General features: G+C 38.2%; 2 long non-coding RNA genes across 2 annotated transcripts in view; one reads left to right on the forward strand and one right to left on the reverse strand.

Annotated features, from left to right (window-relative positions):
- LOC134736237 (uncharacterized) overlaps positions 1-27,538 on the reverse strand; it is a 417,079-nt gene that overhangs the window by 123,395 nt on the left and 266,146 nt on the right. The window lies entirely within an intron of this gene.
- LOC134736236 (uncharacterized) lies at positions 2,362-17,229 on the forward strand. Its single transcript, XR_010120133.1, has 3 exons — positions 2,362-2,399; positions 15,085-15,199; positions 17,160-17,229. It is a non-coding gene; the product is annotated as an uncharacterized lncRNA (long non-coding RNA).

Below are 27,538 nucleotides of genomic sequence, written 5' to 3' on the forward strand. Positions count from 1 at the left end.
TTCTTTATAAATTACCCAGTCTCGGGTATGTCTTTATCAGTAGTGTGAAAATGGACTAAACAGGCTCCAAATCTAATTATGTATATTTTTCCTTTGGACACATATCTAATCACGAAAGAAAAGATTTTTAAAGTTTAGCCATTTCATTATAGGATCTGTTAAATAGAAAACAACAATTGTTTGTAGATGTTCAATTTAGCACACTTAATTTTGTAGAATGATTGGTTTTCATTGTGTATCCATCGCTATAGTATTTATTGGTGGAAAATGGGCGATTATAATCCCAAGTCTTCAAAAATGCACAAAGCAAACAAACAAGCAAATGAACATTAATGCATGGTGTTAAGTGAAAATTTTCATAATAAAAGCTTTTTTTGTCATAAGAAGCTGACGTTATCTTTTGGGACACATATTGCTTCTACATAAGGTTGTTCTCAAATGTGTACAGACCTCCATAGTAAAATCTGGGTACCTGGTCATCATATAGTTCAATCACCATGGGGAAGAAAATACCATCTGGCAAGCAGGGGAGTTCAGAGAAATAACTTGCAGAATATTGTAACTCCTGATGCTCTTTAAGATGGACTATCCTACTCAGTGCAGTGGGAGGGCAGTGGCATAAAGGGCCAGTCTGAGTTTCCTTGTCTCCGGAAGCCTGTCCTGTTTTGACATCTATTCCTGGAAACTTCAGGCATATTCAAGTCTCTAGAGTTGGATTTCTCAAAATGACTTTCCACCTGGGTATTTATAAGCCAGGAGCCAGTTGTCCTCCACCTGATGAAATATGTCTGCCACAATTTCATTTCCATCTCAGAACTGTTTTCCTCTAAGGGAAAAATTCTGAGGTAATGTTATCTGTGCAAACTTCATAGACACGTTTGAATCCAGGTTGTCATCACATTACTAATTTAATCTATTTATATTTTATACCCCTACCCACTTCCAAAAATGATCTGAGACTTCTAATGCCTACAAAAATCTTATTTTATACAGGAAAAAAGTGTAAAAATTCTGCAACCTAAAATATCTTCAATTCAGTTTTTATTGCATCTTACTCCAGAAGCAGAGCTGTAAAATATCTAAATTTAAATCCTTTTTAGAAAACGTGAGGATTTTCCAGTGTGGGTGGCAGCTTTGTTCACTATGATGCCCAGCCATCAGAAAGCCCAAAGAATTCAAACTGGTTCAAATGAAGTTCAAACTTTAAAAATATATAAATAGTTAAAGACCAACCCAACATCTGCTTTTTTTCCATTCTTACTTCCCCCAACTCTTTCTTCTCCTGTTTCATTGCCTTTCACAGCCAAATCATGGTTTGAGAAAATAAATACTTGCAGACTTGATCTTATCTCCTGAAGTAATAATAGCTGATTTTGAAGTCATAGAGAATTCCTGGAGTCTATCTCATGGTCTGTTGAGGAGAACTCTTGGCTTCTGAAAAGAGCTAAGAGTAGGTATAGTTTGACCCACTGGGAATACTGGAACCTTAAAATAAAAATATTGAGTGTATATACAAAATAATAGGCAAATTCATTCTCTCCACATTGGCCCAGGAGCAACTACATTCCTATTGCTGCTTCATCTTGAACTAGGCCCATGTGGCTGTAATAGACCGGTGCATCTGTTTAACATCAACAGAAAGCAAACAGAAGGGCTGTCATCTTTTCCAGTTTGAAACAGATAAAGACAGCGAATCCACAAATGGCAAGCTCATAAGTGCTTTCTTGTGGGGAGAAATCCTGAAGGGGTCTTTTCCTCCAGGAGCAGCGTGGAGGAGACTTTGAAGCAGGAATACCACCCCACCCTCACCCACTCACCCATGTCCGTTTATTTTGGACATACTACAGTAAATCCTCCCCGAAACATGCGCTGCTCGTGTTTCATGGTGAGCAAACACAGCTTCCGTTTGTTTGGTGATATTCTCCTGCTCGCTGACCCTTGGATTTGTACTACCCTTCAAAAGAAAGCGGCCATGTGAGGGGCTTTGTTTGTGTTTACCAGCCTGTGATAATGCTCGTTTCTGACCAGAAACCCACTCTGTTTGTATAGGGGGGCTTCTACTGAGTAAACCTGGCTGCAGGCAGTGGAGTGTACAGGTACATCTCTCCAACGTCTGTGAAGGGCCAACTGTGGAGGCCTCTCTGGGACAGTTCTGGGATACTGCAGTTGCTTCACAGCTTCCCCAGCTTATTGCAGGAACGCCTGGAGTGTCAGGAAGAATACCTCCATCTGTAATACGCTGAGTTATAAAGTAAGCGGTTAGGGTGGCTAAGCCTGTTGTTATCTCCCAATCTCCACTCCTGGGCAATTGTGAAGCCATCGGAGTGTGTTGGGTTAACTTTTCAGTCCTCCAGACTGCCACAGTGAACCCAGTGGTCATAATCCCCTGGACGGTTCAGGTGAGTTCCCAGTCTTCCAGGATAAGCCTGCCTCCCTGCCTGCAAGGAAAGCTCATCCACCGGGCTATGTGGAGATGTCTGCAGCTCCTGCTTAAGCCTCCCTTTGTGCCCTGATCACCTTAAATTCAAGCCTGACTAAAGAAAAAGAAACCAAGGGAAATAACATTTATAATGATAATAATTAATTGTTAATAGATAGATGGGCTGTCTTATACCTATGGCTTGCAGTATGGAGAGGAAGTGAAATAATAACACTAAACAAAACAGCAGGATAGAAGAAAAACCTGAAGAAGAGATTGTTTTGAAATGAATTCCAGGAGGAGAAAATGACTAATGTAAATACTGAATAGAATCTAATTCTATTCTCTAGGCTGGTATGCAAAAGTCCAAGGTCTGAAAAGCACACAGGGGATCTACCTTTAAGGTTCTTATTCTGTCCAGGCAAGCCCTCATTATGTGGATGATATGTTAATACCATACCCACAAGTCAGGTATAGAAAGCTGGGATGGAGAAGGAAAATAAGCCTGAATTAAACCACCGCAGGATGACAGTATGTTAATACTGTACCCTCAAATCAGGCATAGCAAGCTAACAGTGAGAGGAAAATAGCCTGAATTAAGCCACATCAGCATGGAGACCTTTTTCATTGCTATCTCTGTATTTATGTGTCATATGTCTAAAAACACAATGGGAAGTACCATACATTTTTCATTGTGCTTCAGAGATTGCTATAGCCAAGGCTCTACCTGAAGCTAAATAAGAAAATATTCTGATTTCCTATTTTTTCAGCTCAAATACAGTAGTTATTTCAGAGGTCACTGAGAAGGAGGGCAGGTATATTTGCATTATGCCTGTGGATCTGTTGCCAAGCACATCATCTATCTGTTGACATAAGAGCCAGCTTTGTCTGACAGCACAGACATCAAAGCCTCCTCTTGGAAAAACAGCCCCAAATTTGGAAGAGCCTTTTTTATAATTTCTAACCATTTCATTATGGTATTAAGGTGCGTTAATTTCTTCACAGTCATGTGGATATAGGGTTGTATTCATTGACTTAAGTTGACAACTTCCTTTTTGCTAAAGCTAGTTAGGAAAAAGCACTTCAAATGGGTTTCTAATGATCTCATAAACACTGTGTTTCTTCTGATTGCTAAGTAGCTTCCTTTCCTTTCTTCTCTTTTTAATTCTCAGCTTCCAGTTCCTCTTCATTATGGTTATGAACAGCTGAACTTAGGTTCTGAAGTGTTATTTTTCTAGTCTTCTCAGAAACATGATGACTTTATCAGTGATTATGGACAGAAGGATGAATTGTCGCTGAGCTAGAGGGAGCCAGTTACAACTTAGATTCCAACTATAATTGAAGAACTTCTTTTTGGACCAATAACAATAAACTTTCTTAATAAACATGTGGATGGTGCCATGTTCCAAAAGAAATGGCAAAAACAAAATTACTTAAAAACTTCAAGTTTTATATTTAATGAGTAGCTATTGTACACCAGAAGGAAACTGAAAAGCTACATCTGCCTGAAAAAAGGTACATATCTGAAAGCCAGTAAATCTGGTATTTTAAATTCCTGAATGCCAAATTGAATTGACTACATCCATGATCTGCTCAGGTGGGAAGTAAACTCCTGTTAAAGATCCTTTTGGTGACCTGTGGTGGGTATGGTATTTAAAGAAAGAGCAGATGAGTTTGTGGCCATGTAATACACAGCCCCCACAAGCTGCAATATCTAAACTACCACCAAATACTAAGAGAAATTAATGCCACGGGCAACCAAGTACTGCAGATGCTCTTGCAGCTCTCTGTTCTGCACCAATTTAGGCAGAGAAGAAGCCCTCAATTAGAGATCTGCTCGTGGAATTAAATTAGCAGTACTAGGACAATCAGAGTTGAAACACATGGCCAGCCACTTTAAGACATTTATTTTTCATTCTTCTTTGCAGATACAACTAGAAATAAAATTAGTGAAAAGAGCATGGCATCTGTTTTATTAAAGGAGTTTCCCATGTATCTTTGTAAGAGATTGTTTTTCTAACAATACACACTTTCTTCCAAGTTTCTACGATATTTACACAGAATCTACTGAGGATTAAATGTTTTCTAAGAATTTAGCATTTCCCGTCAGAGTTTTAGACAATTCCTTGGAACAGCTGTGGACAGAAACCTAGCTACTCCTGTCGCAAATGACCTCCAGTGTTTGGAACATAAAGAGCAAACAAACACTTACTCCGAGAATCGCAGTCCTGGACAGAATATGAACTTTACTGTGTTTTACCTTCTCACAGCAATTTACTGGAAATTAATTTAGTAGTTACCTGACCACTAGCTGTTCTAGAAAATGTAAGCAGATGTGTAATCCAATCAGCACTTCCCAGGACTTACACACACACACACACACACACACGCACGCAGAGGGATAAAATACTAATGGATGCTAGTAAAAGAGTAGGGAGATCAGTTTAAATTTAAAACTATGTGCTTCGTTTTTTTCCCCCCATGAATGTTTATTTTACCTTTTAGGTCACTGGTTTCCATAAATTCCCTCTGTCTTAGCAGCATAGAGGATATTTTTAAACATAGCTCTTATGCTGGAGTGTACATTAAATATTTGTTCAGCTGATTAAAACAGTTCTACATTTATTTAATGTTTGAACAGTAAACAGTTTATTGAAAACTGAAATGTCTTTTTATACATACATGTATGCTCACACAGACACACCTCTCAATAAGCGGGGCTTCTCCTATGAGGTCTCTCCACTTAGATACTACTGAGTATAAAGAGCCCTCAGATAAACACCGTTTTCAGACACAAGTTATCCAGGGAAGGCTGGGCTTCTGGCAGGGCTGGTCCAGGTTTCGGGTGAGCAGCCAGAGTGAGTGGGCAGGAGTGATGGTAACGGGATGGTGAGTGGCTTAAAACCAGAATAAGAGTTTTATGCTGACAGAGACACTTACCTTAAGAAAAAAATATATATGGTCTCAGATATTAAAGACAGCTCAGAGGCATTCTCAGTGGTGACATTCTCTGCCCTTTCCCCTGGTTCATTAAAACAGAAGGTATTTTGACCTCACATAAACTGAGAAAGGTTGAGAGTACTTGGAAGAAGACAAACAGAAAATAAACTTTGGTGCAGCAATTTTGCTTTATCATCTATGGAGCCTGGGTGAACCAGAGAGGAAACAGTCACACTGTTTATGCTAGCGTCTGCAATCTCCCATCCCAAGGAGATTGTACATATTACCCTATTCATTCTCATCATACGTCTGCTCAACAAGGCACGTGTGTTCTCTCAGTACACTCTTATCAAGCATGGTGCTGTAGGGTGTAGTGGTTAAATAAGACTATTGGCTTTTGTCATATATGGACTGCCAACTTTGAGGGTTACATTGCAGCATTTTAAAATTCTGTAATATTATCAACTACATGTAGTATAATTTAATCTCTTATTACTTGCCAAGTTTTAATATTATGTAATACCTCAGATTCTGCATTCTGAAGAGTATCATTCATTGTAGCATTAGTTTGTAAATTCACAGTTCAATAAGGCTCTCATTTTAGAAATAGGCAAATATATGTGAAAGAATAATCATTGATTTATTATGTGACAGCACATTAAAAATATGTCCTTGAGCTAGAAGTCCATAAATGGAGAAATGGTTAAAGCATGAGGCAAAAATAAAGTGGAATATTATGTAGTGCTTAAAAGGAATGAGGTGAATTAATGTGTGCTGACATGAGGGCATGCCTAAGATACAGTTTTATTGAAAAAAAAGCAAGTTGTAGAACACTGTGTCTGGTAAATGACATTTTTTGCTATAAAGAAGACAAATACATTCATACATCTACATGCTTTAGAGACATGGAACATTTCTGGAAAAATAAACAAGAGACTGATAATAAATGGTCACAGGTGGAAAGTGAACATGTGGCAGGGTGAGACTTTAACTTTTTACATTATGCTATCTGACCTATTTGACTTCTAATATACAACTTATAAAACCTATGCAAAATAGCTTATAAAATTACTAAAAGTATGTAAGTAAATTTATATGTTTATAAATTTAAAAACCTAGTTCAAAAATAATGTTAACCAGTAAGAACTTACTTCATATACTGAAATAAGCACCTCTCTTTACCAACAAGTTTCAAAACGGACATTTGCTCATGAGTTCAAAGTGACATTATACAGGTGACCAATCGTAGGTTGGTCAAGGCAGATGGGCTGGAAAAATTCTAATTGTAGATTTTTGTTGCTTTGGGGTTCTCTTAAAATTCTTATACAACAATGTTTACAGTTTGGCTTCCTTTTTTCATTATAACTTCATATAATTAACTTTTTACTGGGCATCCTCAACTCATTGGGGATAAGAACATGAAACAATTTCATTTTTCCAAGCACTGCTTAACCATGTTCTGCCCAAATGACAATAAAGATCCCTTAATGACATTTTGGAAAGCTTGGTGGTTTTCCAGGCCCTTTAATCAAAGTCTGGCTTATAACTAGTTGGTGTTTGGAAAGGCTACTAAGAAAGAGATTAGAGAATTCTCTTCTCAGATTTTATCTTAGTTCCTCCCTTAACTTTAGTGCTACCTCTAACATTAGACATACCCTGAGTTGAATTTGTACCAGCCCTTCCCTTTCTAGGACCTGATTCCTGCAATGCTAAAGTATAGGAAAGACACTGGGGGAAAAGGGCACCCATCTCTTGATGTTTATCCATGGCCAATCTTTTTCTGTGGGTTGTTGTTGCTTCTCTGGCCAACGCCGGCTGGCCTCAGTGCCCAGTCATCCACATACCTAGGGTGCATGTGTAAGTTTTTGCAGGGCCCTTTGGGGCTCCACACATCTCCTTGTCTTCTTCCACCCTCCACCCATCAACGAGCTGCTGTTGTTGTCAGTACACACCACAGCTGCTTGCTTCTGGCATTCTGTTTGCCTGTCAGACAGACTTCTTGCCCTGCAAGTTGACCCTGGTCCAGATATCTTCTTCAGTGTCCATTAAACTCAGAGGAAACGTTAGCCTCTTTGCCAAGCTCAATAATAGGAAGGCTGGCTGCTCCAATACCTCCCCTTCTCTTCAACCTCTCATCTCTCAATTCATGTTTCCCTAATTCAGCAAAATAAAGGGCAGAGCAGCAAGTCCACTACCTAGGCCATGTCTATAAGGAGAATGATGTGCAGGATCTTGTCTTTGCAGGCATCCCCATTCATTTTAAGTGATTCTCTTTGAGGACTCTTCACTTGGCTTTAAGACAGTAGAAAAAAAAAAAACTTATTAACACGAAAACATAATATTCTCAAGGCTGCTGCCACCACTGATTCTCATAACTTTCTCTCTCTTCCCCTTCCCCCAGCCTTTTCCTTAAATTTGCAGGTAGGAGAATGGGAGCTGGGGTGAAGGATGGGGTTGTAGCACCCAGTATTTTTAGGTGACTCTTAGAAAGGTCTGGTAGCTGGTTGGTTCCACTTGTTGATGGTTCTTTAAAAGGTAGAGTTGTTAGCTTTTCTTTGGCTTCAGCTTTGAACTCCAGCTGATTGAAAATTGCCATTCAACATGCATTTACATTCATCTGTTAAAAGACACTCCTTCAGTATCAAGACAGTGGCCAAGACTTAAATGTCCAAACACAATTGGCATTGCTATCTAATGGTGATAAGAAGAGTTGTGCCTTTGGTACATAGCATTGCTCACATCCATGAAAATTTGTAAATTGAAACCTTTGTAATTTGAAAGATAGTAACTTCTATACTTCTTTATTCAATGGACTATTATGCCAGCCCCTGCCCATGTTGCAGGAGTTAGAGATGAATGGGAGGGATAAAGTGAAGCCATTTTGTCCTCAAGAAGCATAATGTCAAGTCACCTGTTGTGTACTGTTTTACAAAACAAAGCAGTAAATGCTGAGGGGATGCAAAATAAAGGGGCAATCTGAATCCATGGAAGTAGATATGTAGGACTTTAATAGAGCAAATGAGTTTGGTTGGTGTTTGGAGAGGCTACCAAGAAAGAGATTAGAACCTTGGTTTTTAAATGTGTTTAGTAGCACCTACACCTACACAGGGGAACTCAGGTTATTACTGTAAAATGGCAAGGAGAGCAATGGGGTCCTCAAGAGACAGAGATGACAGTCCCCCATTCCTGTTTAAACAGAATAGTTCTGCTTTTACCCATTTGATGAAATCAATTTCTATCTACAATTCCATTTTCTGGAAGGATTTGCAGGTTTAAAAATGTGGAAACTACTGGGTTATGGGATAGTAAGGCACTAGATGCATAGCAAAGGGCGTAGGTGCAGATAGATTAGTCGGGTCCTGAGCATCACGTTCAGGAATAATGAAATGAGGGGAAGAGCAGCAGGGTGTTGACGGGGGAGATAAATTGACAAAAAACTTGAATGACTGACTTGAAGGGTTTCAATTTGAAAACTTACACTGCAGAAGGATTTTGTACAAAGAATTAGAAAAGTAATATTTAAGGAAGATTATTCTAGCTGTACATGACATGTCTGGTTGAATGTATGTGTCTGTGTGCGCCAACATGGGTCCCAGTGGGGACTCAGTCTATAATCTTCCCACTGCAGCAGATGTTGATGGTAAAAATCAGGAAATCAAACCAGTAGCTCTAACTTCTATTCTGTTCTGTCTCTTGAGTCTAGTTTCTAACCAAGGTGAATCCCTAAAGCTGCCTTGCCTTGAGACATGTATTTTAGAACAGGATGTCTCACTTTCCAGAACTCCTCAAGTGAGTCTAAGACAAGGGCTCCTTTCCTCCTCTGCAATGGCCAACTGCCCCACCTCCTTCTCACCCCCACCCTCTTAGAAAGGGGGCTACGTCATAAAAACAGGAAATCTTTTCAGGCTATGACCAAAATGAGCTGCTTAAAGTAGTCTCATTGCTGCCAAATGTTCAGCAAAGCCTCAACAGTGTTTAGGAGGAACCTTGCCGAATCCCTCAAGTAATGATGTTGAAAACCACAGGATGCCGTGAGCTTCGCCACAGGGAGCCTTCTGACACATTTTGGCAGATGGCAGTGTACACACTTATTTTATGCACAATGCTTCTCTAAATTAAAGATGATTTTTCAAAAACAATTATCTTAAAGAAGGATAGAGTGAAGAAAACCTCACACATACTCAGCTGTAGACGGCCTCATATTTACGTAAGCCATAAGGAAATTAAAAGTCGTGGTGCCATGGTATGTTTTTTAATAAGTCTTATGAATGTTAAATACTGAGAAAAATTAAGTTTTCACCTTCTACCGAGGTGAGAATTCTCTGAGGCCTGGGGAACTAGCAACCTAGAATTTTAACACCATCTTACATCATTAGAATGATAAAATGACCATCCCCCAATTTGATCTGTGAATAAAATAGTTTATATACTTATTGTTTTTTGTTAATTACACATACTTTTTGTTCATGCTCAGAATTTAAAATAATGAGAAATCTTTGCCTATGAATTCAGCTTCGGCAATTAATCCAAAGGCTCAAAATAGAGCTTAGTGCCTGGGTATCCAAGAGCTGACTGACAACTAGTTCTTATAATGGCAAATTCTGTCAACAACCAGATGTTTCATACAAAATGTTGACATTTCAAAAACTGTTGTTCCACCGAGTCAACCAGATTGACTGGCAGTTTGCTTTTCACAGACCCAGTACATACTTTTTTATTGAGCATCTGTATTGTTTTTATTTATTTATTTATTTATTTATTTTTGAGAGCTTATAGATGAACAAGGACACACACGTCGTCCTCTGAAATGTCCTCAGTCCCAACACTCATCCACTGCGTTTCTTGTCTCTCCTTATTTGCATTCTGAAATGTGATACCTATTTCTAATTGACCTCACCAAGGTAGTCTGAAAAGATCATGCATTTCAAGAGTCAAACACAGGTGCCTAGCTCAAAATCTCCACCATTCCTCTATTTAACAAATGCATTCAGTGCAAGGCACTGTCCTAGGACCTCTGGGAAAGGCACAAGTGTAGAAAACCTGATTCAGTTTAGTTGAATTTAGAAATTGGTGGGGGGATATGGGAGGGTAGTGGATACAGAGCTATGCACAGAATTTAGGAAGAAAGTGGAAAGTGCTCTGATGTAATATCAACAGTCAACATTTCTTGCATATTCTCTATAGAACAGACATTTGGCTAAATGCTTTACATCCATTATTTCACTTGATCATATCAACAACACCACAAGATCGATTTTATTTTACTCATTTTATAGAAGTGGAAACGAAGACTTAGAAAGTTTAAAACATTTGCTAGGTGTCATACAGCTATAACAGTCAGAGGTTGAACTAGTACTTAAGTCCAGATTTTTACATTTTAAAGGCCTTTGCTCATAATGAACACACTTTACTCTTTCCAGTGTCTCCTTATAGGTATGTTTGCTACGGTATTCAGTGGAGGCAGTAAATATTTCAGAACTGGGAGAAGATAAAAGTTTAAGAAGTGGTATTTGGCCTAGGTTCTGCAGGATTAGTACAAAGGAAGGAGAGAAGAGAAATTCAAAAAGAAGGAACAGTGGGAGCAACAATATGGAGCCAGGAAATGCAGCGTCTTGTATAAGATAGCTGGAGATGGGCATCCCTGAAAGAATATCTCCCAGATCTTCTAATATATCTGACTGTAGCATCTTAAACTGTTAGCCAGTCATGCGAAATCTTTCAGTTGCTCAGTCATACTGGCAACTATTTGTGTGTGTGTGTGTGTGTGTGTGTGTGTATGATTGTGTGTGTATTCCTTCTTGGACAATTAACAAATTTGACTGGAGAACAACTGCAGAAGGATGGGTTGGCTTTTGCTGACATATGGTCCAGAATTTGCCACCATCAATGCATATGCAACATGGCCATAATTTCTTAGAAAATGAATTTCGGCCCACTGAAAAAGAACTGAAATGGAAAACCGAACAACAAAGTTTGAACATTAGCCTCCCTTTGCAATCACTTGCATGTCACATGTATGTTTTACTTTTTGCTGCTATGGCTAATGTCTTTCACTTTGGCATGGTGCAGTACCTTGTTTTCCTTGGCATCACTTGCTATTAGAATTAGGGCATGCTGTTTTCTACCTGAATGTAAATGTAAAAAATACTATTTTCATATGTATAAATGTCTAAGAGGAAGGATGATTGGTGGCCTTTCCATCCAATATATCTTCAAAATGCAAAGTAAACTTGCCTTGGCAAAAACAAAAATTCTCTAGACTTTAAAGCAGAACTCACTGATTACAGCTTATCAGCTCTGATCCTTTGGCTTTTCCTTGCTTCATATATCTTTGGAACTTTCTCCAATTGCCACACAGATCTTAATCAGAGATGGCATTATTCTGTTCCCCGAAAAGGTAAGGAGTCAAATGATGAGGATGACATAGGCCAAAAGAACAGGGTCTTCCCTGTAAGGAAACCTTAACAAAAAATTACAATTTTAAAATGCACTAAGAATTTTTTAAAGTAATCAGGGCTTCTTTAGCCTCATCTCACTCTGAATAGCTCTACTCAGCCAGCACCTCTGAGAAATCATGAAGTTGGGAGTTTTCTCCCCGTGACAGAAGAGTCCACAAACATGGTTGTTCTCTGCTTTCATTCTTGGCACATGCAAATGAGAAATCATTCTGAACCTGAGAGTGGCACACAATGCCACCTGTTCAGTTTAACCTAATAGGTGGAGAAGTTATTTTCCTTTATATATAAAAAGAAGGGATAACAAAGATCTGAATGCAAAGAAGAATGCATGGATAGGAACTTCCATCGTCCTCATATGCAATGTGAGACTGCTATGAATGTCTGGGAAGGTCTGTTCCCTAAAGTTGAAACTGGAGCAGAACCTGATTCTGAACACTCAAAAATTGCAACAAATTCTGTGCTGGGCCTATAGGGTGCTCTGGAGTAATTGGAATTGGGAGGTTATTCAGAAAGTCAAGGTTATCAAAAAGAAAATGAATTGTTGGATAAATTCATAAGTGTCCTCTTGCTAGTGACTCCTAACTGAAATAATTTTCATAGTCTTGGCGTATGTTCAGAAAGATGTCAGTGGAAACTAAGAGTATCACATGAAACTACAGAATGGTCCAGATGACATGGAGAAGACCTTGCTTCCCCACTCAGTATAACTTGACCCATGGCATTAAGTGAGAGAGCCTCTGTATAGCATAGGATAATTGGTTTTCTCATTCCTCCTTAACAATTTTTAACACAGAGGATGAATTACAGGAAAAGAAGATGGCCAGTATCTGAGGTTTTTATGAAGAGATGAATGGGCATATCATTGAATCAGAGAGCAATTGATAGAGGGAGATGAGTCTAGAAGTGTCCTGTGGAATGCAGTTGAAAGTTCAAGAGTGTGTATAACTGAAAAGGGTGGGGAAATACTGTCAAATTATTCCTGCTAAAATATAAGTTCTACCAGAGTTGAGTCATGGGATGAGAGGTTGAATCCAAGCGTCAGTCTCCCAATGAAAGGAATTTGTAATGATGCAGCCTCTACCTCTAAGTCTTTGGCTTTGGGGAAATTGTTCTGTGGGAGCTGAAGAGTTGGGTTTTAGGCCATGTTGGGAAGATCTCTGGCTGAACTCTATCTGCAAAGAAAGAGAATAAGAAGAGTGACCTCTTATGTATAAAGAAAAGACAGAATTTGGGGATGAGACCCTCTAGCAGCATTGAGACCTCTCCAAGACCTACTATAGCATGGAAGGTGATACTAGAATACAGATTCAGAGTCTTGGAGATTCTAGAAGTCTGAGCAAAGGTGAAGGGGTTTTTTGTTTGGGTTTTCTTTGGTTTTGGTTTTGTTTTTCTGGTTGTCCCTCCCTCCCAGACTTAATTCTGAATTCCAAGATTTTTAATTTTTTCACTCTGCATGTTATATAACTTAAGGGATTGAGGCTGATTATTTTACTTTCTCATTTTTATTTCACAGATGAAAACTTTTAAAAAGTCCTCTACCCCTTTTAGTCTTGCTCCTTGTCTGGTTGTTAAAGAATATACTCTTCACAATCAAGCATGAGGTACAAGAAGCTTCACTGAAATACAAAAGAGCAATGAACATGGGAAAGAAAATAGGAAGAAACTAAAATAAACATCAACAAAGTTTTCATCTAAAATTAAAGCTAGCACACAAGAGAAAGTAGACACAAAGTAGAGAGTTTTGGAAAATACCCGACTTCTTCCTCTGAAAGGCTTGATTTTTAATGTGCACAAAAGGAAAGGTCTAAGACTGGACTAATTCTAGCAAAGTTTGAGAGCCCTGTGAGATTTCCATCGTTCCCCATTTAGTCTGAATCTCAGAAAATAGGCACTTATAATGAAAACATGCACAGACTTTTAACTATAACACTGCTAGCAGGCATTGCTATAATAGCAAGACAATTTAGTGATAATGGGTGAGTAGGAAGAAAATTAAGTAGTTTGCTGAGATACAAACAAGAAAAAAATCCTAAGCCAGAACATATTTGGCTTCATGTTCAACTTTAAATGCAAAGTCAGTTCATTAGTGTAATTTAATCTTTTCATAAGCTTCTCAATGATAAATTCCATTAATGCATTGGAAATGCCAGCTGTTAAGAATAGCCCGTGACTATGAGAGGCACTGAAAAGAGTGGGTTGGACTATGATCCCTTCCTACCTCCTCCAGCTCAGCAAAAATGAGTGGATGGCAGGTTTTTTACCTTTCTTGTCTACTGTAAATGTCCTCATTCCACTCCATTCAGCCTGAGCCTTAGGGCAAGACAGGGTTTGCAGCCATTTACTACAATAATAGCAAGACAATTTAGCAGTAATGGATAAGTAGGGAGCAAATTAAGCCATTTGCTGAGATACAGAAATGAAGCCAGAAAATATTTGGCCTCATGTTAGACTTCAAATTCATAGTCAATTCATTAGTGTAATTTAGTCCTTGCATAAGCCTTTGAGTGATAAATTCTACTAATACATTTGAAATGCCAGCTGTAAGAATAACTCATTGAGTGTTGAGTAAAATTAAAAGATGGGCAAGAATAAATCCTTCATTTTCATCTCATATGGGAAGATTTATGAAGGCCTTCCTTTGAGAAGAATCATCTGTCTGCTCGTTGTAAATTGAGAGTATTAAGGGAAAACACTGGAATATTTTGGTTACATTAGCGAGAGGCATGTATTAACTCAAATGCTTTCGAGATCTTTCCCTTTGGGTTTGAAGATTACTCGTGATGAAGAACATGTGAACTTTCAGAATACATGTCTTTCTTGGGAACAAAGGCCACAGCACAAACAATATTAAGTGGTTGGTGTTTCAGGGAGTGGTTTCTAAGAAATTAGTCGTGTGGGATGTTGGTGACTTTTTTTCCTACATGGATATAGTTTTTTCTGTGCTTGTGAGTGTTCCCTTTTAAGCCTGCAGAGGCTGCAAAGACTTAGAACAGGGATAGGAAACATAACCAACCCAACCCATATTTCACTTCCTTAGCAAAAAAAAAAAAAAAAAAAAATTAATTCGTTTCATCAATTTCATCAGTTTCTCTCACAGGTGTCTTCAAATTTTATAACTTCATAACAAAATAAAATGTTCATTTAAAATGGAGGAAAATAAGTAAATTTTCTTAAGCAACTATTACATGCTAGAAGATTTGTACAAAGTAGCTCAGGTTTTCTCCAAAATTTTTCTGAAACATGTTGTATTCCCAATTTATAGAATAGGAAACTGGAAAATAATCTTCCCAGGACAACAGCTAATCAGAAGTAAAACTGGGATGTAAACCTAAGTATGCCTGAGTCCAAGGAGGGAGACTCCAACAGAGGTTTGCTGACAGGGGTGAGTTTGGGATATTTAAAACTGACTCATGGAGAGAGGCTTCTGGCCACATGCTGTGTCTGGAGTGACCAGCTCTGCTCTGGTCCTCTGGCCTTTCTCTCATTGTCAATGTGCTAGTTTTGGCCACAGCTGTGTTCTTAAACTCTTCCTGCTATGAATTGTCATCCCTGGCTAGAGACCCTGGGACTGACCTTTTTCTGTCCTCAACTCTGCTTTAGGTTTGCAGGAAATATATATTAATAGATATGCTGCCCAGTTCCACACTTGGGCCCAGACAATTTCACTATTCAGAGGATCACACTGTAGAAGGTACACTTCTGGACTACCTCTATCCTTGACCCTGCCCATTGGGATTGCCAGGCTTAGTGAATAAAGATATAGACATCTAGTTAAGTTCCAATTTCAAACAAGTATTTAAAAGTATAAGTATGTCCCATGCAGTATTTGGGACATACTTATACTAAAATAGCATTTATGATTTACCTAAATTTCAAATGTAGTGGGGCACCTTGTATCTTTTCTTGTGCTTCCTTTGGTCTTGGCACCTATGACTGGCAGAAAAAGGAGCCAATGGCAGAGGGTACCATATGACTGGGATGGGTCTGGGCTTGGGGCAGGGAGAAAAGAAGGAAAAATTGGGCGTCACATAGGGAAGAGCTGTGATGCCTTGCTTGAAAGGGAAAGACAAGGGCCTCCACCAAGCCTGCAGGTGAGAGGAGGGGTTTGGATGCAGAGAGAATGGGAACCATGGGACTTTGGACAAGCAACTTTACTCTCTAAACCTTGGCCACCTCCTCTACAGAGTGGCACTAATGATTCCTACGTTGTGGGGTTGCTGCACTATTAAAAGAGACAATATGTTTAAAAGTCTCACCCATAATATGGCACATGAGCTCATTAATTTTACCTGTTACATTAAGTTTGAGCTTAGTAGAGTTCCTAACACAGTAGACACTCAGTCAGTCCATGGCAGCTCTAATTATGATTATTGCCAACTCTTCCTCGGAAGTAGCTCTGAGGCAGAGTCCTTCTCGATGTCACTTAAAGGACGGAGAAAATGCAAGGAGGAATGAGTCAGAGGCGATGCTGACACAGAGCATTTTTGCATAAACGGAGCCCAGAGTTCTTTCTAGGGAAAAGAGAGAAGGTCATGGACCTTCCTAGGCTGTGCCTGGCACTGGTGGAGCTGAAGCCTGGGGAACAGCATCTGACTCTGTCCATAAACTGGCCATTAGGAAAGATGTAAAGCTGCTGTGTCTCCCTGCTTTCCGCCCCATCTCCTCCTGCCTCCTATTGTGGTAGGAATAGAAGTACTTAGAAAGCCATGGAAAGACCTTGTGTCATCTCCAGATAACTGAGGACAGGAGGAAGCAGCCCCTGCCTGTAGCCTGAGAGCAGAGAGTGCGATGTGAAACCACGAAGAGTGGGGGTGAAAGAGAGGCAGGCAGCAGGACAACTCCCTGGAAGCCAGTGAAAAAGGGGTGGCTGGGAAGCCACTCATTCCTGCGGAGGGTCTCATGGATTGACCTGGGAGAGAGGCTCATGGTGCTCTTAGCAGCCAGAGTCATTAGACAGAGAAGAATCAGAGCAAGGGCGATGGGGCAGACAGGATGATTAGCGGGGATCTGAAGTGTTCCACTGCCATCATCACTCCTCCTGTCCTGGGAAGAGAAATGACATGGCCATCCCACATAGGATACACACATTATTTCCCCCAAATCACCAATGATAAGCCACACTGGCTGGCTTTTATACACTTTCCCTGAAAGTCTGGGAATTTAACCACTATTAGTACTAATGATTCTATGGGGAAAATGTTTTCTGACTCTCCCATTCTCTCATTTCCCCACTGACCAAGACATGAATTTCTAAAATGCAAACTGTGCCCAGAAAGGGAATGGTTAATGCTGTTCACCTGAATAGAAAAAAGATGACTGGTGCCTGCCCTGTTTTGTTTCAGACACAAAAGCAAGTGATGCCTTGGAACCAGATCAAAGAGGGCTCCGAGTGCATGCTGCACAGAGCAGGCAGTGACCCTGGAAGGTTCGATGTCCCTGGGAACATTCCCACTTTAAGTTGGACAGACCTTGAAGCACATCTGTGCCAGCATTTGCACGTTCGTGTCTCCCTTACATGCCTCTCCTCCTGTTTGTTTGGTAAGGGCCTCTCTTTCCTGTAGCCATTCATCATGGTTTTCAGGGAATATCCATCCCTGTTTCCAGGACAACTACCTCCTCTATAAAGCCATGTAGATTTTTCTCAACTCTGAACTCCTGCAACAAATGGAGTCCACACCATAGGGTCTAATTTTTTTTTTTGAGATGGAGTCTCGCTCTGTCACCCAGGCTGGAGTGCAGTGGCGCGATCTTGGCTCACTGCAACCTCTGCCTCCCAGGTTCAAGCAATTCTCCTGTCTCAGCCTCCCCAGTGGCTGGGACTACAGGCACACACCCCCAGGCCTGGCTAATTTTTGTATTTTTAGTAGAGATGGGGTTTCACCATATTGGTCAGGCTGGTCTCAAACTCCTGACCTCAGGTGATCCACCTGCCTTGGCCTTCCAAAGTGCTGGAATTACAGGTGTGAGCCACTGCACCCAGCCATAGGGTCTAATTTTTTAATTTTATTTTTCAAGAAAATATATATTGATCTTTTATGAACTTCAATATTGTTATTTGAATGATATTGTCAGGTTTTAAGGGCAAGGACTGTCTTATGCTTTTGTATCTCACAGAGCACTTTTCTTTTTTTTTTTTTTTTTTTTTTTTTTTTTTTTTTTTTTTTTCTTTTTTTTTTATTATACTTTAGGGTTTTAGGGTACATGTGCACAATGTGCAGTTTTGTTACATATGTATCCATGTGCCATGTTGATTTCCTGCACCCATTAACTCGTCATTTAGCATTAGGTGTATCTCCTAATGCTGTCCCTCCCCCCTCCCCCCACCCCACAACAGTCCCCGGAGTGTGATGTTCCCCTTCCTGTGTCCATGAGTTCTCATTGTTCAATTCCCACCTATGAGTGAGAACATGCGGTGTTTGGTTTTTTGTCCTTGCGATAGTTTGCTGAGAATGATGTTTTCCAGTTTCATCCATGTCCCTACAAAGGACACGAACTCATCATTTTTTATGGCTGCATAGTATTCCATGGTGTATATGTGCCACATTTTCTTAATCCAGTCTATCGTTGTTGGACATTTGGGTTGGTTCCAACTCTTTGCTATTGTGAATAGTGCCGCAATAAACATACGTGTGCATGTGTCTTTATAGCAGCATGATTTATAGTCCTTTGGGTATATACCCAGTAATGGGATGGCTGGGTCAAATGGTATTTCTAGTTCGAGATCCCTGAGGAATCGCCACACTGACTTCCACAATGGTTGAACTAGTTTACAGTCCCACCAACAGTGTAAAAGTGTTCCTATTTCTCCACATCCTCTCCAGCACCTGTTGTTTCCTGATTTTTTAATGATGGCCATTCTAACTGGTGTGAGATGGTATCTCACTGTGGTTTTGATTTGCATTTCTCTGATGGCCAGTGATGAGGAGCATTTCTTCATGTGTTTTTTGGCTGCATAAATGTCTTCTTTTGAGAAGTGTCTGTTCATGTCCTCTGCCCACTTTTTGATGGGGTTGTTTGTTTTTTTCTTGTAAATTTGTTTGAGTTCATTGTAGATTCTGGATATTAGCCCTTTGTCAGATGAGTAGGTTGCAAAAATTTTCTCCCATTGTGTAGGTTGCCTGTTCACTCTGATGATAGTTTCTTTTGCTGTGCAGAAGCTCTTTAGTTTAATGAGATCCCATTTGTCGATTTTGGCTTTTGTTGCCATTGCTTTTGGTGTTTTAGACATGAAGTCCTTGCCCACGCCTATGTCCTGAATGGTATTGCCTAGGTTTTCTTGTAGGATTTTAATGGTTTTAGGTCTAACATATAAGTCTTTAATCCATCTTGAATTAATTTTTGTATAAGGTGTAAGGAAGGGATCCAGTTGCAGCTTTCTACATATGGCTAGCCAGTTTTCCCAGCACCATTTATTAAATAGGGAATCCTTTCCCCATTTCTTGTTTTTGTCAGGTTTGTCAAAGATCAGATAGTTGTAGCTATGCGGCATCATTTCTGAGGGCTCTCACAGAGCACTTTTCAATGCTTAGACTCAAGGGTGTTCTTGCAGATATATAGTTTGCTCACATGTTTACAGAAAACATTGACTGCCACCTGATTAAACTTTAACTACAACCACTGCCATCATCACTGCACACAACTCCACTGTCACCGCCTGGGATCACCACTGCCACTGGAAATTTTGTATAGCAGTTCAGAGTTTACTAAGTGCTTTCACCTGCAGTATCACAACCACAGCATAAGGGAAATATTACTTATTATCCCATTTACAGGTGATAAAATGGAAGATAAAAAGGATCAGGTGACTTTCCTATGTGGTAGAGCTGGAAGCTGAAATCTTTTTAGGCACTCCCAGAACACACATGTCTATATATTTGTGAGCATGAAGCAATGCGATTGTTTTCAAACAAAAACACTTAAAAGTGTTGTTCCAATTATGTAATAAACCTCCTCAATTTTGAGTGGTATAAAACACAGCCATTTTCGTATGCTCCCAATTCTGTCGGCCAGGAATTTGGCAGGGCATAATGGTAGGGCTGGCTTGTCTCGGTGCCATGAGGCTGAAGCCTCACCTGGATGGATCATATGCTGGGGCCTTGTTTTTTTTTTTTTTTTTTTTTTTTTTTTTTTTTTTTTCACAACGGATCTTTGAATAATGTTGTTTCATTCAAAATGCTTTTGTTATAATGATAATGAGGAAAAAAAGATAACCAATTTCTTGCTGGGGCCACCATCTCCATGGAGTTTGCACGGTCTCTCCATGCTTTCTCCAGGTACTCCGGTTTCCAACTACATCCCAAAGATGTGCACACTTGGTGAACTGGTGTGTCTAAATGATTTCAGACTGAGTGAATGTGGGTGTGGGCATGAGTGTGCCCTTGGATGGGATGACAACATGTCCAGGGTGAGTTCCTGCCTTGTGCCGGAGCTGCCAGGACAGACTCCAGCCACCCATGATCCTGAACTGAACTGGAATACTAAATGTACGTATAGCTCACATTTCCTTCAATGTTTAATATGAGAAGTGTTTTGGTCTTTATTTAGAAGTTTGATGATGTTTTTGTAACCAGAAATATGCCGCAGATCTTGACTTTTGCTTATATCAATTAGTCTACAGTATAAATTAGTTTTGGAGTATGTTGTTTTTTCTTAAAGACACAGTTTCCAAGAATCTGTTGACGGTGTTAAGTGAGGACTTACTATGCGTGGTCAGAGCAGGCCAATGTGGGAGCTGATTATGCAAAGGTACAAACAGGGGTGGTGTCATTCATCAAGAAGATATCTGTGGAGATCAGCTACCGCAGTTATTCCAATTACATTTTTAAATCACAAGTCATGTAAGCAGCCCTTGTGACTTGCTGAAAACATTCCTGGAAATGATGAAGAATGTTCAAAAAAACCCAAACCAGACCTCTTACCTTGAACAACTCTTTAGGTCAGAAAATCTGTAACTTAAACCCGTAGCTGCCCCTTTTTGGCACTAGTGGGTAGACCTAAGTCAATAAGACAAAAAACTATGTTTCAGTTGGTCCTGAAGGTCACAGAAATTTCAGAATAGAAAAACTAAGGTAGCAAAAGATAGCACAAGCTTCCATGTGATTAACTGTTCTTTTGTGTTTTCTTAAGTGTTTTTATTAAGTAATAAAGGTAAGAAAGAATAGATAAAGCAATTGAGTTTCCTTGGAAGTTTGTATTTGACTTTTAAAAGTGTATTGTGGTATCTACAATAGTCTATTTTTCTTAAATAAACTAAAGTGAGTTTTTGAAGAGGTGGAGTCCTAGTAAAAACAATGGACTCCAGTTTGCTACGACAAATATTTATTGAGCAGCTACTGACGTCAAGCACAGTGCCAGACATCGGATATATCAGAGAGCATGTCAGACATAGTATCAGCCCTCGTGAAGCTTATTATGTAGTGAGGAGAACAAAAGAGGCAATTAAAATGTAATGTCACACATATTATGACTGAACAAGTATAAGGAGATGTCAGAGCACAAAGGAGGGACCTGTTGCCCAGGCTCAGTTGTTGATAGAAAATGTAAAATGCACATGACAGAGAGAATATTTCCTTTTTAAAGTCTCTACTTTAAAAAAAACTTGTGACGGAATATACATAACATAAAATTTACCATTTTTACCACTTTAAACATACAATTTAGTGGCACTAAGTACATTCACGATGTGCAACTGTCACAACTATCCATTTTTAGACCTCTTTCATCATCCCAAGTAGAAACTCTGTTCCCATTAAACAATAACTTCCGTTCTTCCGTCCTCCCAGCCCCTGGTAGCTTCTTGTCTCTGTTCTACTTTCTGTCTCTGTAAATTTATCTACCCTGTGTAACTTATGTAAGTAGAATCATACAATATTTGTCATTTTATCTTTGACTTATTTACTTAGTATAATGCATCTAAGTTTCACCTACGTTGTAGCATGTATCAGAATTTCATTCCTTTTTACGGCTAAATAGAATTCCATTTTGTGTGTGTGTGTGTGTGTGTGTGTGTGTGTGTGTGTATGCATGTGTTCACGATGGTCTGAGTCCCCCAGAATTCATGTGTTGGAAACATAATCCCCAATGCAACAGCGTTGAGGCCTTCTGAGGTAGGGGTGTGCATGTGTGTGTGTGTGTGTGTGTACCACAGTTTAATCTGTGTGCATCATTAATCTGTTAATGGGCATGTACTTTGGGGTTGTTTCCACATTTTTACTATTGTGAATAATATTGCTATAAACATTGGTCTGTTTGAATCTCCAGTTAAAATTCTTTCAGGTATATATTTAGGAAAGAAAACCCTAAATCATATGAAAATTCCTTAACTTTTTGAGAAATCACCATACAATTTTTCACAGTGGATATGTCATTTTACATTCCAACCAGCAATGAACAAAGCTTATAATTTCTCTAATCCTTGCCAACACTTGTTACTTTTCATTTTTCTGATAATAGTCATCCTTAGTAGATGTGAAGTGATATCTCACTGTGGTTCTGGTTTGCATTCCCCTAATGGATAGTGATGTTAAGTATGTTTTATGTGCTTATAAACTATTAATATTTGTATATCTTCTGTGGAGAAGTGTCTGTTCAAGCCCTTTACACTTTTTTAAATTGGGTTGCTTATTTTTGTAGTTCTTTATATATTCTGGGTAATAATCCTTTATCAAATGTGTGATTTTCAAATGTTTTCTCATATTCTGTGGATTGGCTTTTTACTCTGTTGATAATGTCTTTTGATGCACAACATTTGTTAATTTTCATGAAGTCCAATTTGTTTTTTTTCTTTTGTTGTCTGTACCATTGGTGTCATATCTGAAAAATCACTGCCAAGTTCAATGCTGTGAATCTTTGCCACATGTTTTCTTCTTAGAGTGTATTAGTCTGTTTTGCATTGCTATGAAGGAATACCTGACATTGGGTAATTTATAAAGAAAGGAATTTTATTTGGCTCATGGTTATGCAGGCTACACAAGCATGGCATCTGTATCTGCTTGGCCTCTAGTGAGGCCTCAGGAGGCTTTTATTCATGGCACAAGGCAGAAGGGAGCAGGTGTGTCACATGGCAAGAGAGGAAGCGAGAATGCCAACACCATTCAATGGGGAAAAGATAGTCTTTTAAACAAATATTTCCAGGAAAATTAGATAGCCACATGCAAATTAATAAAGTTGGACCCCAACCTAAGACCACTCAAAATGGATCAAAGATTTAAAAGTGAGACACAAAACTGTTAACCTATTTAATGTAGGCTGGATGTTTGTCCCCTCCAGAGCTCATGTGAAAATGTGAGCCCCCCTAGGAGCAGTGGCTCATGCCTGTAATCCCAGCAATTTGGGAAGCTGAGGTAGGAAGATTGTTTGAGCTCAGGAGTACAAAACCTGCCTGTGCAACATGGTGAAACCCTGTCTCTAAAAAAAAAAACAAAAAACAAAAAACAAAAAAAATACAAAAATTAGCTGAGTGTGGTGGTGTGTGCCTGTGATCCCACCTACTCAGGAGGCTGAGGTAGGAGGATCACCTGAGTCCAGGAGGTTGAGGCTGCAGTGAGCCTAGATCACACCACTGCACTCCAGCCTGGGTGACAGAGGAAACTCTGTCTCAAAAATAAATAAATAGATAAATAAAAGAGAAATATGATCCCCAGTGTTGGAGGTGGAGTCTAATGGGAGGTTTTGGGGTCATGAGGGTAGATCCTTCACGAATGGCTTGGTGCCTGCCCTGTGGTAATTATTACCATGAGATCTGATTATTAAAGAGTATGGGACCTCCCTACTCCCTCTCATCAGGGTTTATTTCTGGAATTTCTATTTTATTCCATTGGTATATATGTCTGTCTTTATGGTGGTATCACACTGTTTTGATTACTGTAGGTTTGTTGTAAGTTCTTTTTTTTTTTGGAGATGAAGTTTTGCTTTTGTTGCCCAGGCTGGAGTGCAATAGCATGATCTCACCTCACTGAAACCTCTGCCTCTTGGATTCAAACAATTCTCCTGCCATCAGGAACTGTGAGTCTTTTAGTTTTTGTTTTTCTGTTGTTGGTGTATAAGATTGCCTGGCTCTTCTGGGGTCCCTTGAGATTCTTTGTGAAGTTTAGGATGGACTTTTCTATTTCTGCCAAAAAAAAAAATGTCATTGGGATTTTGACAGAGATTCCATTGAATCTATAGATAAATTTGGGTTGTATTTGCATTTTAAGAATATTATCTTCCAAACCATTAAAATGAAATATGTTTCTATTTATTCATGTCTCTTTACATTTCTCTCATCAAAGTTTTATACTTTTCATTGTACAAATCTTTACATTTTTGGTTAATTCCTAAGTATTTTATTCTTTATAATACTGTGATAAATGGAATAGAGAAACACAACCAATTTTTTTGTGTAGATTTTATTTCTTGCTACTTTGCTGAATTCACTTGCTTTAACAGTGTTATTGTAGAATATTTAAGGTTTTCTATGTACAAGATGATATTATCTGCAAACAGAAATAATTACTTCTTTCTAATTTGTATGACTTTTGTTTTTCATGCCTAATTGCTCTGGCTAGAAATCCATAACTGTGGAGGTGGTGATAGTGGGCATCCTTGCCTTGTTCCTGATCTTAGAGAAAAAGCTCTCAGTCTTTTGCCATTGAATATAATGCCCTTTATGAATTTTTCATGTTGAAGAAGTTTCCTTCTATTCTTAGATTATTGAGTATTTTTATTATAAATCGGTGTTGAATTTTGTTGAATGCTTTCTCTGCATCAACTGAGATAACTGTACTTTGTAGTCTTTTCCCTTCATTCTATTAATATGGTGTATTACACTGATTAATTTTTACATGTTGAACCATTCTTGCTTTCCAGGAATAAAATCCACTTGGTCATGGTGTGTAATCCTTTTAACATTTTACTGAATTAAGTTTGCAAGTATTTTGTTGAGAATTTTTATATCAATATTCATAAGGACTGTTTTTCTGTAGTTTTTTTTTCTTGTAATATCTTTGTCAGGCTTTTAGTATCAGGGTAACACTGACTTCATAGAATGAGTTAGGAAGTATTCCCACTCCTTCAATATTTTTGGATAAATTTAAGGAGGATTGGTGTTAATTCTCTTCAAATACTTAGGAGAATTCACCAATGAAATCCTCTGGTCCTGGGCTTTTCTTTGTTGGAAACATTTTGATTATTGATTTTATCTCCTTACTAGTTATAGGTCTGTACATATTTTTCATTCCTTTATAAGTCAGTTTTGGTAGATTGTGTGTTTCTAGGAATTTGTCATATTTTATCTAGGTCATCAAATTTGTTGGTGTACAATTATTCATTGTATTCTCTTACAATCATTTTTATCTCTGTACAATTGGTGGACATATTCCCATTTCAGTTTTGATTTTATTAATTTCAGACTGCTCTTTTATTCTGAGTATATCTACTACAGTTTTGTTGATTTTTCAAAGAATCAATGTCTGGTTTTATTGATTTTCTCTATTGTGTTTCTATATTATTTATCCTGCTCTAATGTGTATTATTACTTCCGTTCTGTTAACTTTGGATTTGCTTTGCTCTCTTTTTCAAGTTCCTTATGTTATGATATTGAGATCCTTTTTAAAAATATTCATTTTTAGCTATAAATTTCACTCTTAGCACTTCTTTTACTGCATCCCATAAACTTTGATATGTTATGTTTCATTTTTCACTGGTGTTAAGATATTTTCTCACTTTGCTTGTGATTTCCTACTTAAAAACATTGGTTGTTTTAGAGTGCATTGTTATTTTCTACACATTTGTGGATTTTCCAGTTTTCTTTTTGCTTTTGATTTCTAGTTTTGTTCCATTGTGATTGGAAAAGATACTTCATATGATTTTCATTTTTTTAAAGTTACTAAGATTTGATTTTTTGTTATAACATATGGTCTCTCTTGGAGAATGTTCAATTGCACCTGAGAAAAATATGCATTTTTCTGTTGTTGGGTGCAGTGTTCTGTATGTCTATTAAGTTTAATTGGTTTATTGTGTTGTCCAGTCCATTTATTAATTTATTAATCTGCATGTTCTATCCATTATTAAATATGGGGTATTTAAATCTCCAACAGTAATTGTAGAATTGTCTATTTCTCTCTTCAAGTTTATCAGTTTATGTATTTGAAGTGCTCTGTTGTTTGGTGTACATATGTTTATAGTTTCTAGGTCTTTTTAATTAGTTGGCCTCTTTTCCAATACCTATGTATGTCTGTCTATGTATTTTGTAAATTTTTTTACTAAAAAATTTATTTTGTCTGATATTAGTATAACAACCCAACTCTTTTTGTTACTATTTTTAGGGAATGCATTTTTTTCACCCTCCCACTTCAACCTATTAATATTTGTACCTTTAGATCTAAATGGGTCTCTTACAGACACCATATAGTTGGATCATGCTGTTTTGTCCATTCTGGTAATTTTTATCTTTCACTGGAGAGTTTAATCCTTTTACATTTAAAGTGAGTACTGACAGGGAAGGATATACTATTTCAATTTTCTTATTTGTATTCTGTATGTCTTGTAGCTGTTTTGCTTCTAATTTTCTCCATTGCAGTCTTCCTTTTTATTTAGTTATATTTTTGTAGTGACATATTTTTATTCCCCTCTCATTTCCATTTGTGTCTATTCTAGAGATAATTTCTTTTTAGCTACCATGGCAATTTCATATAACATCCTAAAGTTATAACAATCTAATTTGAATTGATAACAGCTTAACTTCAGTTGCATAGAAAACCCTACTGCTATACCACCCTAATCCCCGTTATGTTATTAAATATTACAAATTACATCTTTATCCATTCTGTGCCAAATTATAAATATCTATAATTATTTCTATGCATTTGTTTTTTAAGTACTGCAGGAAATAAAAAGTGGAATTATAAGCCAAAATAATGAAAGCCAAATTACTGGCTTTTACATGCATTTACCTTTACTAGGGATCTTTATTGCTTTATATGGTCTCAAGTTACTCTCTAGCATCCTTTCATTTCAACCTAATGGACTCCTTTTTGTGTTTCTTACAAGGCAGGTCTAATGACAATGAACTCTCTCAGCTTTTGTTTATCTGGAAACGTCTTAATTTCTACCTCGTTTTGAAGGGTAGTTTTGCCAGATATACAATTATTGGTTGACTGCTTTTTCTTTCTTTTAGCTCTTTAAATATGCCACTGACTTCCGGACTCAAATATTTCTGATGAGACGTTGGCTGGTAATCTTACTGAGAATTTTTTTTATGTGACTAGTCTCTCTTGCTGCTTCAAGGCTCTGTCTTGGTTTTTGCTTTTGACAGTTGATTATAATATATCTTCTTGTCAGTGTCTTTGAGATTAACATACTTGTAGTTTGTTGTGCTTCTTGGATTTGTAGATTCATGTCTTTCATCCAACTTGGGAAGCTTTTGGCCACTATTTCTGCAAATATTCTTTCTGCCATGCTCTCTCTCACTTCTTTTTCTGAAATTCCCATTATGCATATATTGATCAATTTAATGTTGTTACAAATCCCTTAGGCACTGTTCATTTTTCTTTGTTATTTTTCTTCCTGTTTCTCAGACTTGATAATTTTAATTTTCTTGTCTTCAAATTGGATGGCTACTTTTCTCTCTGCTCAAAGCTTATATTGAATATCTCCAGTGAATTTTTAATGTCAGTAATTATATTTTTCAGCTCCAGAATTTCTGTTTTATTCATTTTTATAATTTCTATCTCTTTATTGAAAT

This window comes from Symphalangus syndactylus, chromosome 3, assembly GCF_028878055.3.
Source record: "Symphalangus syndactylus isolate Jambi chromosome 3, NHGRI_mSymSyn1-v2.1_pri, whole genome shotgun sequence".
NCBI classification, from domain to species: Eukaryota; Metazoa; Chordata; class Mammalia; order Primates; family Hylobatidae; genus Symphalangus; species Symphalangus syndactylus.